Raw genomic sequence first — 7,986 nt, 5'->3', positions numbered from 1 at the left:
AATTAAATCTAATAAAGATCTAGTAATATGGATCTAGTAATCTGCACCAGATCCTGATGCAAATGAGGCTTCAGAAGTGAGTTTCTCAACTGCAGCTCTTTGGGACTGGCTCCTCCTAAAAATGGATCTGTGAATTAAATAGTTACTTTAGTTTTGCCCCATGCACCCAACATATATTGGTAAGATAAGGAAAAGATAACTTCAACTAGACACCACATTCCAAAAAGAAAGGAACAGAGACACATAGCTTCATTGGTCCATAACGATGATGCAATCCTGACAGGCACATGCTCTCCAGACCCACAGCTCTAAGAACAGGGAATGTTCCTTATTCCTTCATAGAGAGAGGGTCTGTTTAGTGTTTCCCTGATCTTTTATTTCCTTAGCCCTCTCTTTGATTTTTAGCCATTTTAATATGGAGTGAATTTGCCTGGATCTAGTAGCACTTCTTTTGGAGAAGTCACCGTTGTTATGCCCATAGATATTCCTTCCACCTCATCCTCTCTCTCCCCTCTTTTTGAAATGTCATTTATACACACATTAGATCATCTCACTGAGTCTCACACTTCACTTGCATTTTCACTCCCTTTTCAGGACTTGTGATTTCTTCATGAACAATAAGGGCTGGAGCAAACACACTCAGGTGAGCTGAGAAAGAGCAGAATGCCCATCACCTGTTCCAGGTGAGTCTGTAGGCTCCGTGGACCATTTGTCTGGGAATAAAAGGCTGACTTTACTGTTGGGCAACAGCTAATGATATTCTGTGGCTGGAGAGAGAGAAATTAGGTGGATATCAAACAAAATAGAAGGCTCTTTACTGGAAAAATGGATGGGGAAAAAAGGATGAGACAGGGTGCCTTTGGAGGGGGATGTATCATGTGCAGAACCTGTTAAGAAGAATACTAGCACTCCTATTCTATATGTAATAGTTTGCATCAACAACAAGGTCCTGCTGTATAGAACAGGGAATGCTATTCAATATCCTGTGATAAACCATATTGGAAAAGAATATGAAAAAGTGTGTATATATATATATATATATATATATATATATATATATATATATATATATAACTGAGTCGCTTTGCTGTACAGCAGAGATTAACACAACATCATAAATCAACTATACTTCAATTTAAAAATAAATGAAAAAAAGAAGACGAATGTTAACACTCCTGTGTTCAATCTCACATCCTTAGTCCCGACCATGTTTTCTAGACAATTTAGTTCAGCACAGTGTCTTATCACCCCGTGCTTATCACTACCCAACTAGGAGAGAAAAGAAGAGAAGACAGATAAAGAAAGGATGCATATGTGGCACTTCATCAGTCTTCAATAATTTAGGACTGGAAAACTTTCCTAAGATTTCCTGACTGACAGCTGCTCCGCAACACATGCCCCAAGAACATGCTGGATTTTCTGCACAGCCCCTCTCCCCACTATGCACCATTTAAATGAGAGCTTTAGTTGGTAAGGGGATGGAGTGAGTGTGTATAAGCCAGCTATTGATACTTCCCAGGTACCACTCTCTTCTCATAAAAAATGATGAGGCAAATCAGCATCTTGTAGGAGCCAAATTTGGTAGGAAAGTAAATTGATTTTCTCCTTCACTTGAATGGAAACAAAGGAGTTCTCCTGCATTCACCAAAGAAATAAGACTTTCTTAGCACAATGAAGATATTCAAGTCTGATGTTTTAAGACAAACAAGAAAATGAGCATCCAAGAAAAAAAAATGTTGATATCTGGTATAGCCGAAAAGGCACTGCACTTAGGTCTCCAAATCTCCCAGATGAGTCACTTACTAGTTTTTGGCAGAATACTTAAACACATTAAGCCTCAAACGGTACAACTGTAAAACAGACTGGGACATGCATGCAGACTCTACCTCCATTACTATTTTGTGAGGATAGTAAAGATGAGATAATGCACACGAAAGCATTTTTTTTTAAAGACTTCAGCATCGTGCTGATGTAAGACATTATTTTTGTACTGATACCTATTATGAGAAAAATAAAAAAATTAACTCAAGACCAGGCTGTATGGTTACCGAAAACACTGTACTTTACAATATTTGGTTATTTTAAGGATCCCCATTGCCATGGGCATGAACATTTAACCAGTCACTGGAAGGAAAAAAATGCCCCGAAAGTGCTTTGCCTAAGACAAGCTAATAAAAGAGTCATGCCCTGTTTTCTTCTTAATCTTCCTGCAACATCTTACCACTCTTCCCGGCTGCATACTTTGCATACTTAAGAGTTTTAGGCTATTGAGAATATATATATATATATATATATATATATATATATACACACATACATATATACGCACACATATATTTATATATATGTGTATATATATACACATATATTTATATATATATGTATATTTAATGGCATTGGTGTGACAGAAATAGATGTCATTATCATTGTTGGTAAAAATCTAGCTTCAGGGCCAGAATCTGCAGGCAAACGTGCAACCAGCCAAGTAAAGCTTGGTTTGCTCCGTGACAGAAAAGGCTGCTGAATCTGCATGGGAGTCAAGAACATTCTCTCCCTCAGAACTCTTCACTTCTGCTGATACACCTCACTGGTTTGATCATTCAGACAGAATCTTTAAAACAGGAGGAATAGGAAATCATTGATACAAGAATAGAACACATGGAGGCTACCATAAAACTAACTTAATTTTGCAGCTATTTCACATTATTGCTAATGTAGGCTTGAAACAGACACACACATTTCTTGCTTACTTAGCAATGTCCTATTTTCCTTAGCTATTCTTAAAGACTGAATAAGGACACCTTTTTACATCCTTCTCCTTCTTGATTCTAAAAATACTAGGCTGAAGTAAAGTGATAGTGATAATATAAAAATAGGTACCATTTATTGAGTGTCTGCTCTGGACCAGGCAGCTCACATACATTTTCCTAGTACGTTATGACTCTTTGGGATGATTCCAGATTGATATCATAATTCTCACTTCCAGACCAGGAAAATAAGTCTCTGAAAGGTTAAGCAGTTTGATCAGGTAACACAAGTAGCAAGAGGCAGAGCGGCAAAAAGAGATCTTTTAAAAAATTTTTTTTTTAATTTTTTCAGATTCTTTTCCATTATAGGTTATTTCAAGATAATGAATATAGTTCCCTGTGCTATACAGTAGGTCCTTGTTGGTTATCTATTTTATATATAGTAGTGTGCATCTGTTAATCCCAAACTCCTTATTTATCTCCCCACCCCCCTTCCCCTTTGGTAACCATGAGTTTTTTTCTATGTCTGCGAGTCTATTTCTGTTTTGTAAATAAGTTCATTCATAGTATTTTTTTTAGATTCAACATATAACTGACATCATATGATTTTTGTCTTTCTCTGTCTGACTTACTTCACTTAGTATGATAATCTCTAGGTCTATCCATGTTGCTGCAAATGGCATTATTTCATTAAAAGACATCTTTTGGAATGACTTCCCATTTGCTAGTAAAATCTGTTAGCTAGGTAGCAGGGCATTTGGGAGATGGGAATACTGCTTTCTTTAATTTTCTTTATAACTGAGGAATACCAGAAAATGTGTTGTTATAACCATTGACACTGAACATCTCATAATGTCCATTTTTCTGCCTTTCTATGGAGTGGATGCGGCCAGTTTAAATTCTTTTGAACTAAAGACAGGAGTAGAGGAGACAGAGGAAGGGAAGGAAAGAGAGAAGAAGGAAGAGGGGGAAAAAGAAACCTAAACGGAATTGATTTTCCCTTATTATTCCCGAGCATCATGTCATCATTTTATGCATCAATTCTAGTTGTAATTAAGATGCAGAAGATAGGGGTGATTCTCTTGTGGAAAGTTGTTTTATCAGTCAGGACTCTTTTAGCTGCAAGAGAAATAAAATTCAAATCAAACCAGCTTGTTGGGAACAAAGAGAGAAAGAGAGGATATTTATTTGGCTCATGTAATTGGGGCTCTACTTCTAGGTATCAGGAAACTTTAGTTTGAATATGATACCGAAAATTTGGTACATTTCAAGGGTTTATGGGCACTAGGATATTGGTAGTTTATAGGGTGCCATGAAATGTACCCCCCTTCTCAAAAACTGGGACCTAAGATCACTCTCAACAGAAAACAGTCATACAGAATCACAGTAAAGATACTAGCTCCAGGTCTGCCAGGATTGTCTGTTAGATATTAAGAGTCTTCTCAATATAAAGAAAGAATATGCCGGAAAGGAACTGATCAGCTGTGGAAACAAAAGGAGAAAGGAGAACATTACCATTATTCATCTAAGGAGTCTCTGAGTAAGGCGTGTCCTTGAACAGATACGCAGTTGTTGAGCTGCTGCTCATACAGTGGAAGGACCATGGGCACCAGTCAGATAAACCATTCATCCTACAGATACTTCCTGTGTGCCCACTACTTCTTCTGGAGAGTTAGGATGTGTCCACAAAAAAAACCAAAGGTCCCTGCCCAAGGGACTTCCCTGGCAGTCCAATGGTTAAGACTTCGCCTTCCAATGCAGGGGGTGCGGGTTCCATCCCTGGTCGGATCCCACATGCCTCACGGCCAAAAACCCAAAACATAAAGCAGAAGCAGGCAGATGCTCAGTTGACGCTGCGTGTCCTGGGCTGGCTTCCAAGGCGCCACCAGGAGTTACTGGACCCTCTGAAGACCGTCCCTGGATCTAGGGTTAAAAATCTGTATTCTAATCTGAACTGTGGGAAGAAGGGTTAGCTCGTTGGTGACATTCCTACTTGAAGGACATCATGTTTTCCAAACTAGCACATTTGCAGACTGTTGCTGTCCTTAGTGGAGTTCATTCTTCAGTGGCTTCTGCTACATCTGTTGCAACTAAAAAACAGTCCAAGGCCCTCCATCCTCTGATTACGTTTTTGAACGGGAATCTAAATAGGGTGCCCACAACTACCATCCTTTACCTATAGCCCTGGAGAGAGGGAAAGGTATTTACGTATGGGATGTAGAAGGCAGAAAATATTTTGACTTTCTGAGTGCCTTCAGTGCTGTCAACCAAGGGCATTGTCATCCAAAGATTGTGAATGCTTTGAAAAGTCAGGTGGACAAATTGACCTTAATATCTAGGGCCTTCTACAATAACGTGCTTGGTGAATACAAAGGGTATGTTACTAAACTTTTCAACGACCACAAAGTTCTTCCTATGAATACAGGAGTGGAGGCTGGAGAGACTGCTTGCAAACTTGCTCGTAGACGGGGATATACCATGAAGGGGATCCCGAAATACAAAGCAAAGATGGTTTTTGCAGCTGGAAACTTTCGGGGTAGAACATTGTCTGCTATCTCCAGTTCCACAGACCCAACCAGTTATGATGGTTTTGGACCGTTTATGCCAGGTTTCGAAATCATTCCATATAATGATCTGCCTTCTCTTGAGCGTGCACTTCAGGACCCAAACGTTGCCGCGTTCATGGTGGAACCAATTCAGGGTGAAGCAGGCGTTGTTGTTCCGGATCCAGGCTACCTTGTGGGCATGTGAGAGCTCTGCACCCAGCACCAGGTTCTGTTTATTGCTGATGAAATACAGACAGGATTGGCCAGAACTGGTAGATGGCTGGCTGTTGATCACGAAAATGTCAGACCTGATACGGTCCTTCTAGGAAAGGCACTTTCTGGTGGTTTATACCCTGTATCTGCAGTGTTATGTGATGATGAAATAATGCTGACCATTAAACCAGGGGAACACGGTTCAATGTAGGGTGGCGATCCACTAGGTTGCCTAGTGGCCATCACGGCCCTGGAGGTTTTGGAAGAAGAAAACCTTGCTGAAAATGCAGAGAATATGGGTATCATCTTGAGAAATGAACTCATGAAGCTACCTTCTGATATTGTAATGGCTGTAAGAGGAAAAGGATTATTAAATGCTACTGTTATTAGAGAAACCAAAGATTATGATGCTTGGAAGGTATGTCTGAGACTTCAAGATAATGGACTTCTGGCCAAGCCAACCCACGGTGATATCATCAGGTTTGCACCTCCGCTTGTGATCAAAGAGGATGAGATTCTGGAGGCCGTGGAAATCATTAACAAGACCATCTTGTCTTTCTGAGGCAGACAGTTTTCAGTGGCGCCTGGGAGCCAGCTGAAGACAGGCAGTTCATAAAGCTCTGCGTTTCTGCACTTAATGCAGGCATATTCCACTTCGCCCATGTCAAGGGCTTTTTAAAAAATATATGTTTTTCAGTTCATACATAATAGAATGACATTTATAAACATGCAGTTTGCTGCGTAACATAACTAAGAGAATGTCCTGGCATCTTATATTCGATTAAGTGCGTGTGCGTGTGTGTGTGTGTGTGTGTGTGTGTGTGTGTGTGTGCTTTCTAAGGTGAGATGCATCTCTCTATATAGACAGCCTTTTAATCAAGCCCCTCAGCATAATTTATATATGTTTTAATAATTTGCTTGCTGGTGTAAATTGTTTGTATTTGAAAGAGTTCTATGAGAGTATTGCATAGAAGATTAGCTTAACCTCATAAAGTTGAATCATAATCATTGAATTTTAGGAAGGATTAATGGTTAAGCTTATATAAAATACTAGATTTAAGTAAACTCCATATTGGCTAGCACCAAGATGTATTCTATGAATGTCATTACTTTGAATTAAGAATTATTGTTTAGGGGCTTCCCTGGTGGCGCAGTGGTTGAGAACCTTCCTGCCAATGCAGGGAACAGGGGTTCGAGCCCTGGTCTGGGAAGATCCCACATGCCGTGGAGCAACTGGGCCCGTGAGCCACAACTACTGATCCTGCACGTCTGGAGCCTGTGCTCCGCAACAAGAGAGGCCGCGATGGTGAGAGGCCAGCGCACCGCGATGAGGAGTGGCCCCCGCTCGCCGCAACTAGAGAAAGCCCTCGCACAGAAACGAAGACCCAACACAGCCGTAAATAAATAAATTAAAAAAAAAAAAAAAGAATTATTGTTTAACATTCCTAGATTATGTTTTAAGTGTTTGATATAATTTGTAAAAAGTGTTTATTTTCAGTGTTTCTTTAAATTTAAAATAAAGCTCATATTTCAAATGTCTATGTTGGGACCAGTGTGTGATTACTGAAGTGTTATCAATTACCTCACATTTTAAAGTCCTCTGAGAATGTTCTTATCTGCTTTATTTCATGTGTTTTCTAAGAACATTTTGGTTTCTTTGGTAATCTCTAGAAAAACAAATTATAAAAAGTCTCTTTTAGTACTACCTTTTCCACTTTCAAAATAACTGCTTTTTTCCCATGTGTATACTAGTATTTACCGTTTTTATTAAAGTATCCTTCTTATGCATGGTAAAAAAAAAAAAAAAACAGAAGCAATATTATAACAAATTCAATAAAGACTTAAAAAAAAAAAAATGGTCCACATCAAGAAAAAAATCTTAAAAAAAAAAGCTCCCTGCCCAATATCGTAGACTATAAGCATTAAACATAATAAATAAGTAAATCATATAGTATGTTAGAAACCAAGTAAAAAGGAAAACCTAAAACAAGGTGTGAGGAGTCAGGAGGGCCCTGGAGGAAGGGTACGGTGTGATTTGAATTTGAATGGTCCAGGAGTCCTCATGGAGAAGTGGTATTTGAGTGGTGAATGGAAGGTGGTGAGAGAGTTTGCCAGTGGATATCTGGGGGAAACATTCCATGCAGAGCAACTGTCCAAAGATAGGAGCATTCTTGGCACATTTGAGGAATTTCAAGGAGGCCAGGTTGGCAGGAGTTAAGTGAAAACAAAGGAAATTTAAAAGAGATAAGGTCAAAGGGAGATCACCGTAGGCCACCGTAAGGTCAGCTGGAACAATTTAAGAAACGATGGTGGCAGGGTCTGGGTGGTAGTAATGAGGCTGTGAGATACTGTTTGCAAAGCGTCTTGTTCATGGTAGGCACCAAACCCAGTGGTCATTATAAGGCACGTCCCTTTTATGATTCTCCACTCATCAAACCAACTTCAGAATATGATTTACTCTCCTATCATGTTTACTTCTA

General features: G+C 39.4%; 1 pseudogene; it reads left to right on the top strand.

Moving 5' to 3' along the window:
- Positions 1 to 4,752: 4,752 nt before the first annotated feature.
- On the top strand, positions 4,753 to 6,068 carry LOC137769378 (ornithine aminotransferase, mitochondrial pseudogene; annotated as a pseudogene).
- The last annotated feature ends 1,918 nt before the right edge of the window (positions 6,069 to 7,986 follow it).

Source organism: Eschrichtius robustus, chromosome 9 (genome assembly GCF_028021215.1).
Source record: "Eschrichtius robustus isolate mEscRob2 chromosome 9, mEscRob2.pri, whole genome shotgun sequence".
NCBI classification, from domain to species: domain Eukaryota; kingdom Metazoa; phylum Chordata; class Mammalia; order Artiodactyla; family Eschrichtiidae; genus Eschrichtius; species Eschrichtius robustus.
The sequence above is the reverse complement of the archived record's forward strand: the minus strand, read 5'-3'. Positions and strand labels throughout refer to the sequence as shown.